The sequence below is a fragment of the Drosophila tropicalis genome, unplaced genomic scaffold (assembly GCF_018151085.1).
Source record: "Drosophila tropicalis isolate 14030-0801.00 unplaced genomic scaffold, ASM1815108v1 contig_158, whole genome shotgun sequence".
NCBI lineage: Eukaryota > Metazoa > Arthropoda > Insecta > Diptera > Drosophilidae > Drosophila > Drosophila tropicalis.
Genome location: NW_027172602.1, coordinates 5,645,184 through 5,652,950, shown reverse-complemented (window position 1 = coordinate 5,652,950; position 7,767 = coordinate 5,645,184).

The window sequence follows — 7,767 nt, the reverse complement described above, 5'->3', positions numbered from 1 at the left end:
TTTAATTTTCTGTTAATTTTTTAAAGTTTTTGTAAAACTAATTTAATTTTTACTAATTTTTGTTAATTTTTTGTCAAATTTTTCTAATTTTTTCCTAGTTTTTGCCAATTTTTTTTAATATTTTACAAATTTTTGTTAATTTTTTCTAATTTTTTCATAATTTTTGTTAATTTTTATAATTTTTTAATTTTTTCCTAATTTTGTTTAAATTTTTCATAATTTTTCTTAATTTTTCCCAATTTTGCTTTAATTTTTCAAAATTTTTCTTATTTTTTCAAATTTTGTGTTCATTTTTCAAAATTTTTCTTAATTTTTAAAATTTGTCCAAATTTTTACTAATTTCTTGAATATTTTCTCGAATATGCAATCACTTGAAAATTATAATTTACTCACCTGATGACCTCCAACAATTCGACCTCACTGAGCAATGCAACTCCAACTACTGATGCGTCCCCCCTCAGTTGCAGCCTCTTTTATAGGCTCAGCGATGCCAAACGCGAGAGAAGTGCTCTCCCACTAAACTGCACTGTCACTCCCACACTTAGTTGCTGATCGGGAGAACATTTCTCGCTCACTCACTCGCCCTCTCGCTGGCGTTAGCTAAGTGTGCGTGCATTTGAGCGGGCAAAGCGTGAGCGGCGTTGGTGTATATGTGTGAGTGCATTGTGTGGGTGGTGACAAAGCGCGAGAGGTGCTCAGCAAGTGATCGATTCTCTCAAAGCTTGGCTTTCGTTGGGAGTATGAAAGAAGCTGAACTCACACACACACATATACACCAATTCATACCGCCCGCTCATATGCACTCCATACGTAATTGAGCGAGATCAGCAACTGAGTGTGCGAGTGAGAGTGCAGTGACAGTGCAGTTCAGTGGGAGAGCACTTCTCTCGCTCTTTACCATCGCTGGGCCTATAAAAGAGGCTGCAGCTGAGGGGGGGACGCATTAGTAGTTGGAGTTGCATTGCTCAGTGAGGGCGAACTGTTGGAGGTCATCAGGTGAGTAAATTATAATTTTCAAGTGATTGCATATATTTTCTTTATAATATTAATTAACATTTTCCAATATGTAATTTAATGTTTTTATTTTCCCATAATGCATTACTTTTAAAATGCATTCGTTACACTATTTCATTAGAATTATAATTAAGAATTTCCTAATCAACAAAAATGAAAATTAATATTTTTGGAATAAATAGGAACAAATTAAGAATAATTAAAAAATTAACGAAAAATTAATACAAAATTGGAGAAAATATTCACAAAAATTAGTAAAACTTTGGAAAAATTTAAAAAATTAAGAAAAATTTTGAAAATTAAAACAAAATTTGAAAAAATTAAGAAAAATTATGAAAAATTAAAACAAAATTATGATAAATTAAAAAAAAATTATAATAATTAACAAAAAAATAACTAAAATAATAGAAAAAATTAACAAAAATTAGAAAATATTAACAAAAAATTAACAAAAACTTAACAAAAATTAGGAAAAAATTAACAAAAAAATAACAATAAATATGATAATAAAGAAATTTCTTAATTTTTCGTTAATTTTTTGTATTTTTTTCTGAATTCTTCCTACTTGTAATATTTCCTGACTTAAATTTGTTTAATTATAATAATAGTGAAATTGCGTTACTTACAACAGATTTTATTAGAATGAATTTTGTTAATGCTAATGTAAAATTTTTCATTTTAGAGGCAGACTTTCAATCTCTGAGTAAATCCCACAAAATCTTATCCCATCTCAACAACAACTTTACAATTCACTTCACAACTTTGCTCCACATTGGTAAACTGGCCCATGGCCTCCTGGGGGTCTTCTGGTCTAAATAGAAAAGCACCAGGTGCCAATTTAACTAACCATTCGCTAAATTGATCCTCAGAGAGAGTGTGAGAGAGAGAGAGAAAGAGAGAGAGTGTGTGTGTGCAAGTGAGACTGGCCGCCATGGGAAATGGGAAAGTAAAATAGAAAAGTAAATCAATTTTGATTTTAGTGATAGAAAAACTCACCGACTTAAATGGCAGACTTTTCATTGGCATTTTCCTTTGATTGGCTTAATTTAATGGCAACATATCTTAAAATACATGCATTAATTAATATCAATTAAATCACATAAAGTGATAGTTTCAATTAATAAACATTAAAATAATCAAGAAATGTGCTTAATAAACATTAAATGATTTAAATATTTCAGCTTAATTTAAGCAAATTTTTGTTTAAAACTCTCTTCCATTTTGCCTCTGAGCTTTATGTGTGTGTATGTATATCTCTCTCTCTGTGTGTGTGTACATATCTGATGCCCCCGTACTGTGTTTATGTTGGGTGTATGTAAGCATGTGTGACGGGATTATTTTAATGCCGTGCTGGTGTGCCACATGACAAACGAAAACAGTTTAATCAATATTTTTCAATTCAGTTTTTAAATTGAAACAACATTATGTCGCTCTCTCTCTCTCTCCCTCTCTTTCGATCAAATAACATTTCATTTAATCCATAAAATAAAATATACTTTAAAAACCCACAAAAACTATATAAAAATTGATGACAAATCTTAGAGAAAAAGGAAATTAAAGCAATTTTAGATAAAAATAAATACTTAAGCCTTGTGAATTTGATTCTAATTTCCATTTCAAACATTAATTGTTTTATAAACATTTAAATAGACTGTTAAGCGATTTTATTTGGATTTTCAAGGATGTTAGGCAGGACATTCTTGGGCCACGTGACTTGGCTTACATATCGATAGAAGACTGTTGCTTTTGCTTTCATGCCGTCTCCTTAAATTGTCCTTTCTGTCTTTGTCATTTCCACTCACTTCACCGCCTAACTGTGTGAATTTCATTTCGTTGCGTATGATTAATTTTGACTTTGATTTCCCCCAAAAAAAAAAAAAAAAAAAGTAAACGAAGAGGGAAAAAAATTGGATTTTACGCTGAATTATTAATAATAACATTCAGCATTTATTCACGTTTTACAATAATAATTTTATGTGTGGCCACGACGCCATAAATATTTAATTGGAGCAAAGACCGTGGGGAGATGAGGTGATGATGTTGGGACCGTGTTTGAGTCCTGGTCCTTTGGTGGGCGTTGGCCCGCCTCCTCCTTATAAATTTTGCACTTTCGCACAAAGAGGAATACATTTTATGTGTTTATGCAAATAAAAAAAATGTATAAAATGTATGAAAAAAAACTTTATACTCAATTGATTTCGATTTCGATGATTATTATTATTATTATTTGTTTCATTCTTTCTCTCTTTTTTTAATGAACTTTTACAGCTTGAAATTTATCCATTTTGTGTGCATGGGTGGACGGTATGTATCTCTGTGGGAAGGATGGGGGGGGGGGAGATTCGATCAGTGATTGAAGCAATCTAACTAATTGAACAATCTAAATTCCTTAAACATAAATAACTGCAAAAGCATTTTTAGCTGCCTCTATGAGAATTCTTAATTTTGTTGTTATTTAAATCATTTTCAAACACATGGCCATGCCTATATATATGTAATATATATATATGTATATTGTCATACAATATTGTTGATTTATGGAGAAACCAATCAAGTTACTTTTTGCCCCCCATTAATATACATATGAAACGTTTTTGTCAGGTTGCTTGTTTATTTATGCACACAGACAAACGTTCAATTAAAATTTCAATTATTAGCTGGCAAACAGTTACAGATACCAGAACAGATACACAAACAGAATACACAGATACATACATACATATTGACAGACTGAGTGACTGACTAACCGATAGGTGGGGAAAATTGAAGCTTCCTTGTGGTGGGCAATAGCCCAATCATTATCCTTGGCATGGATAAAAATTCGGGCATACACAATATTTGCCATTCGCCATAAACTTATTGGCAGAGGATCTCAACAGCTGCATGTAAATAAATAAATTACAAATTGCAACGGCAGCCAGTTATTAAAAGCTTTAGCTCGATTCCCGACTAAGTAGTGTACATAGAAAATGAACTACATCCAAACATTAGCCAAGGGTGGGCGTGCAATGTTTCTCGTTCTCGAATTTGTTATACCAAAGTGTTGACCTTTAATGAATTGAAGTAGTCGTAAACATTATTCGATCTTAAATACAAAAAAAAAGTGTTGTAAAACTATATACGAGCTGATACGACACTGTCTTTGAGCCAGCGCGGTGTCTGTAGCAGGTTTCCTTTGTCATAAACCAAGTTAGAAGATCGCTTCTCCAAGTAAAAAAAGTTGGAGCATGAAAGAAAATCGTTGAAAATAATAAAAAATATGCCAGTCTAATGTAAGATAGTGTTGCAAAATGCCTTAAAATTTCTCATACTTTGTCCCTTCTAAGAATATGCCAATGTATATGCCATCAATTTATGGAACTCACCTCGCATATAGCGTAAAAGATTTCCCAGGCAGCAAAAATAGTTTTGCTAGCGCTAAACAGGACAAGGCCGAGCTGAAAAAGCAAAAATGCAGAAACATGCAAAGGACAGAGACAGAGAGAGAGAGAGAGAGAGAGAGAAACAGAGAGTGAAAGCTAAACCAAATGCAAAGGGATGGCAAAAGGTTGGTCAGTGGCTTACTAATTGCATATTAAAAGTAAAAAAAAATATGTACAAAGTAAAGTTGATTTGCAGTTTTGCGGATAATACAGTAGACTATATGTAAGTTTATGTACACATACATACATAAAAATACATATATGTATGTGTAAATGGAAACATTTGTATTTGTAGTAGATACTAGAGACTTGGTGAAAAGTTTTGTTAAAGTTTAATTAAGAGCTAGCCGCCTAACAAATTACATAGTGGATATATGTATATGGTCGAGGTTTAGGGAAGGGAAGGGAAGGGAAGTGCCTTATGGTTATCTATCGACAACTTACTGTAGTTTCTGTTTCTTGATAATTGTGTTATAAACTTTGAAACAAAATTTCTGTTGTGGTTCTCTCATGTATGTACATGTACAGCATACACACACACACACATATATATATGTATGGACAAACATAAATCTTGTTATAAACTGGGCAAAAGGTATATAACTTGCACTTGTATAAGACCTTCACTCTGTATGCTTCAATTCGTATTGCATGCCCCAAAACACATTTATTCACACATGTGTGGACTGTAACCCATCATAATTCGCACAGGGCTATCCATCTATATACATGTATGTATCTCTGTATATGTATCTCTACACAACTACACATACATAAATTCATCTATGTATATGTCGTTGCTGTGTCCAGAATTTGCTTTAGCTAGATAACGCATTCGTATACATATGTGATTTAAACGCCATATTCTGGGAATTGCAATCGATAATTGTCAGCTTATCTTTTTGCCATATAATTTAGGAAATGCAAACGCATTTAGATACCCCAAAGTTAGAACCGCGATCCATTTATCTTACAAATTGCTCCTTCCTCATGCTTCGTTCTAATTCACAATTAGTTTAAGCATTAATGCTCCAAATTCGATGGTTGATAGTTCTGCACAAAAGTATGTGTCCTTAAGTTGTACAATTCTTGCTCGGGCATTTACTGTTCTTTGCATTAGAGTATGAAAATATCGTATAATCTTTATTGACTTTGGTATACATAAATTCGATCAATTTGAAGCTAACTGTAATGACTTTTATAAGCTTCTAATGCCGTCTTGTTTCTTATTTTGTGTGAGGGAAAAGCAAGTCAATATAAGGATCAAGTCCATATACATATGTGATGTAGACGGCAGGCGGCAGACATGCACAAACATGCACGTCAGTCACATCAATAATAATAAAGCAAAAAGGGCCTGACTGTACCTACGACCCACGAATACGGCTATAACCCAGATCAAATTGAATTTGCAAAGCAATTCGTAGGAGAAGGAGTCAAATGCTGTTGCTCTGTTGGACCTATTGCTCTCGCTCTCTCTCTCCCTCTCTCTGTCTCACTTGCGTAAATATATTATTATTGTTGGGTAATGAACATTTGATGATGGCGGGTTCCAGACAAGGACATTGTCGACTTATTGACAGTAGGACCCACACTAGAAACTCACACTGGTACACTCGTCCTCTTGGTCTCCTTTCGTCCTTTCGTCTTTCTTAGTGGTAGTCGTCGTCTCTTTCTATTCTGCTCTCGCTTTTGCTCTATGTTAATGTTAATGATAATAACAATGACGATGATTGATTGATGTGTTTTTGGTGTTTGTCTTGTGTCTTCTCTACCATAAAATCTCCTTGAGGCAGTTAATTAGTGAGCGGAGAGAGCCTTGTCTTGCCTTGCCTTGCCTTGACTTGGCCAAGATGAAAATGAAAATTCAAATGAGACACACAAAACACACAAAATGCCAGAGACAAAGGAGATGGCAAAAGAGGCAGGAGGCATGAAGGCATGAGGCATGAGGCAAACTGAGCTAAGGCAATGAAGCGCAAAATGGCTTTTGTTTTAACGTTCAGATAGAAAATAACTAACAACAAAAACAACCAAAGTCCATGAATTTTTCAAGAAAATTTTTTGCCAAAGAATTCAAATTTTCCATTTGATTTCATGCTCACAGAATGAGAGAGAATCGCAGACTAAGAATGAAGTTTATACAAGTGTGTAAGTATATATTTATATATATATATAGAAAGGATACTTGGCTGAACTCTAACATGTTAACATTTCCTTTTTGCGGCTTTTCAGTAACCTAGGACGAAAAGGGTTGCTCCTACTCCTTCTCCACTGTTTGTGTTGTTGCTCTTGTTATTTTCATTTAAGGATGCTTAAGGCATTCTTACACACAACAACAAAAAAAGAGAAGGGAAGAAAAAAAAGCAACAGAAAATGTTAAAATAAAAAACAAAACATGAAAAAACAAACACTCGTTGGTCATTTTTTTCCTGTTGCTGTTGCTGTTGCTGCCTTTCTACACAAAGTGAACATTAAAGCGATGAGAGTAAAACAAATAAAATGGGAGTGGCACCTCAGGATGATCATCTTCATTTGTGTTAAATGTAAACCCAAATCAAACATCAAGCCCCATTGCCATTTACCTACATACATATGTAGTATGCATGTTCCATTTAATATTCCATAAACCGATATTTAATATTCCTTTGGTTTATCATTTTTTGTTTTCTTGGTTAATTGCTTGAGTTTTAAACTAAATGAAAGGACTTCATCTGTCATTCTAGGATAAACTTTGAACTGCAATTGAAGTTCGATAATCTTAATTAGTTAGTTAATATATGTACTAAAAGAAAATAATTAAGTTTAAAGCTAAAATGTATCAGAGTTTACTTAGTTTAAAGTGCAGACGTTGATCCCTGAAGATGATTAAAGAAGAAAGTTGCGTATACGCAAGGTCTGCCAGCTAAACTAATTGAATTTTGAATATCATTTCAGAGTAGGCATTATTATTATTATTATAAGTATAGAATATAGTTGTAAACTATCAACCTAACTATATTTTACAAGCACAGGGAACTAAGACCCTCGGCTTGCCTTCATAGCCTGGGATTCAAATCCCGATCATCTACCGAGGACTACTCAGAATAAGCATATAATTGATTGAGTGGATCAAACTACAGCCAAATCATCTTTAAATTAAATTTTCGTTGAATTTACTATTAAATAATAATGATTTTACATCAATAAAGTATTTAAGAACGGATTTACAGAAGACTCACTTTAATATTGCATTTTCATTTCATTTAAAAGTCAACCTTGAGGTGAACTTTTAACTTCAATTATAAAGCGTTAACGTTTGTTATCACTTCACTTCAAAAAAAAACCTCTA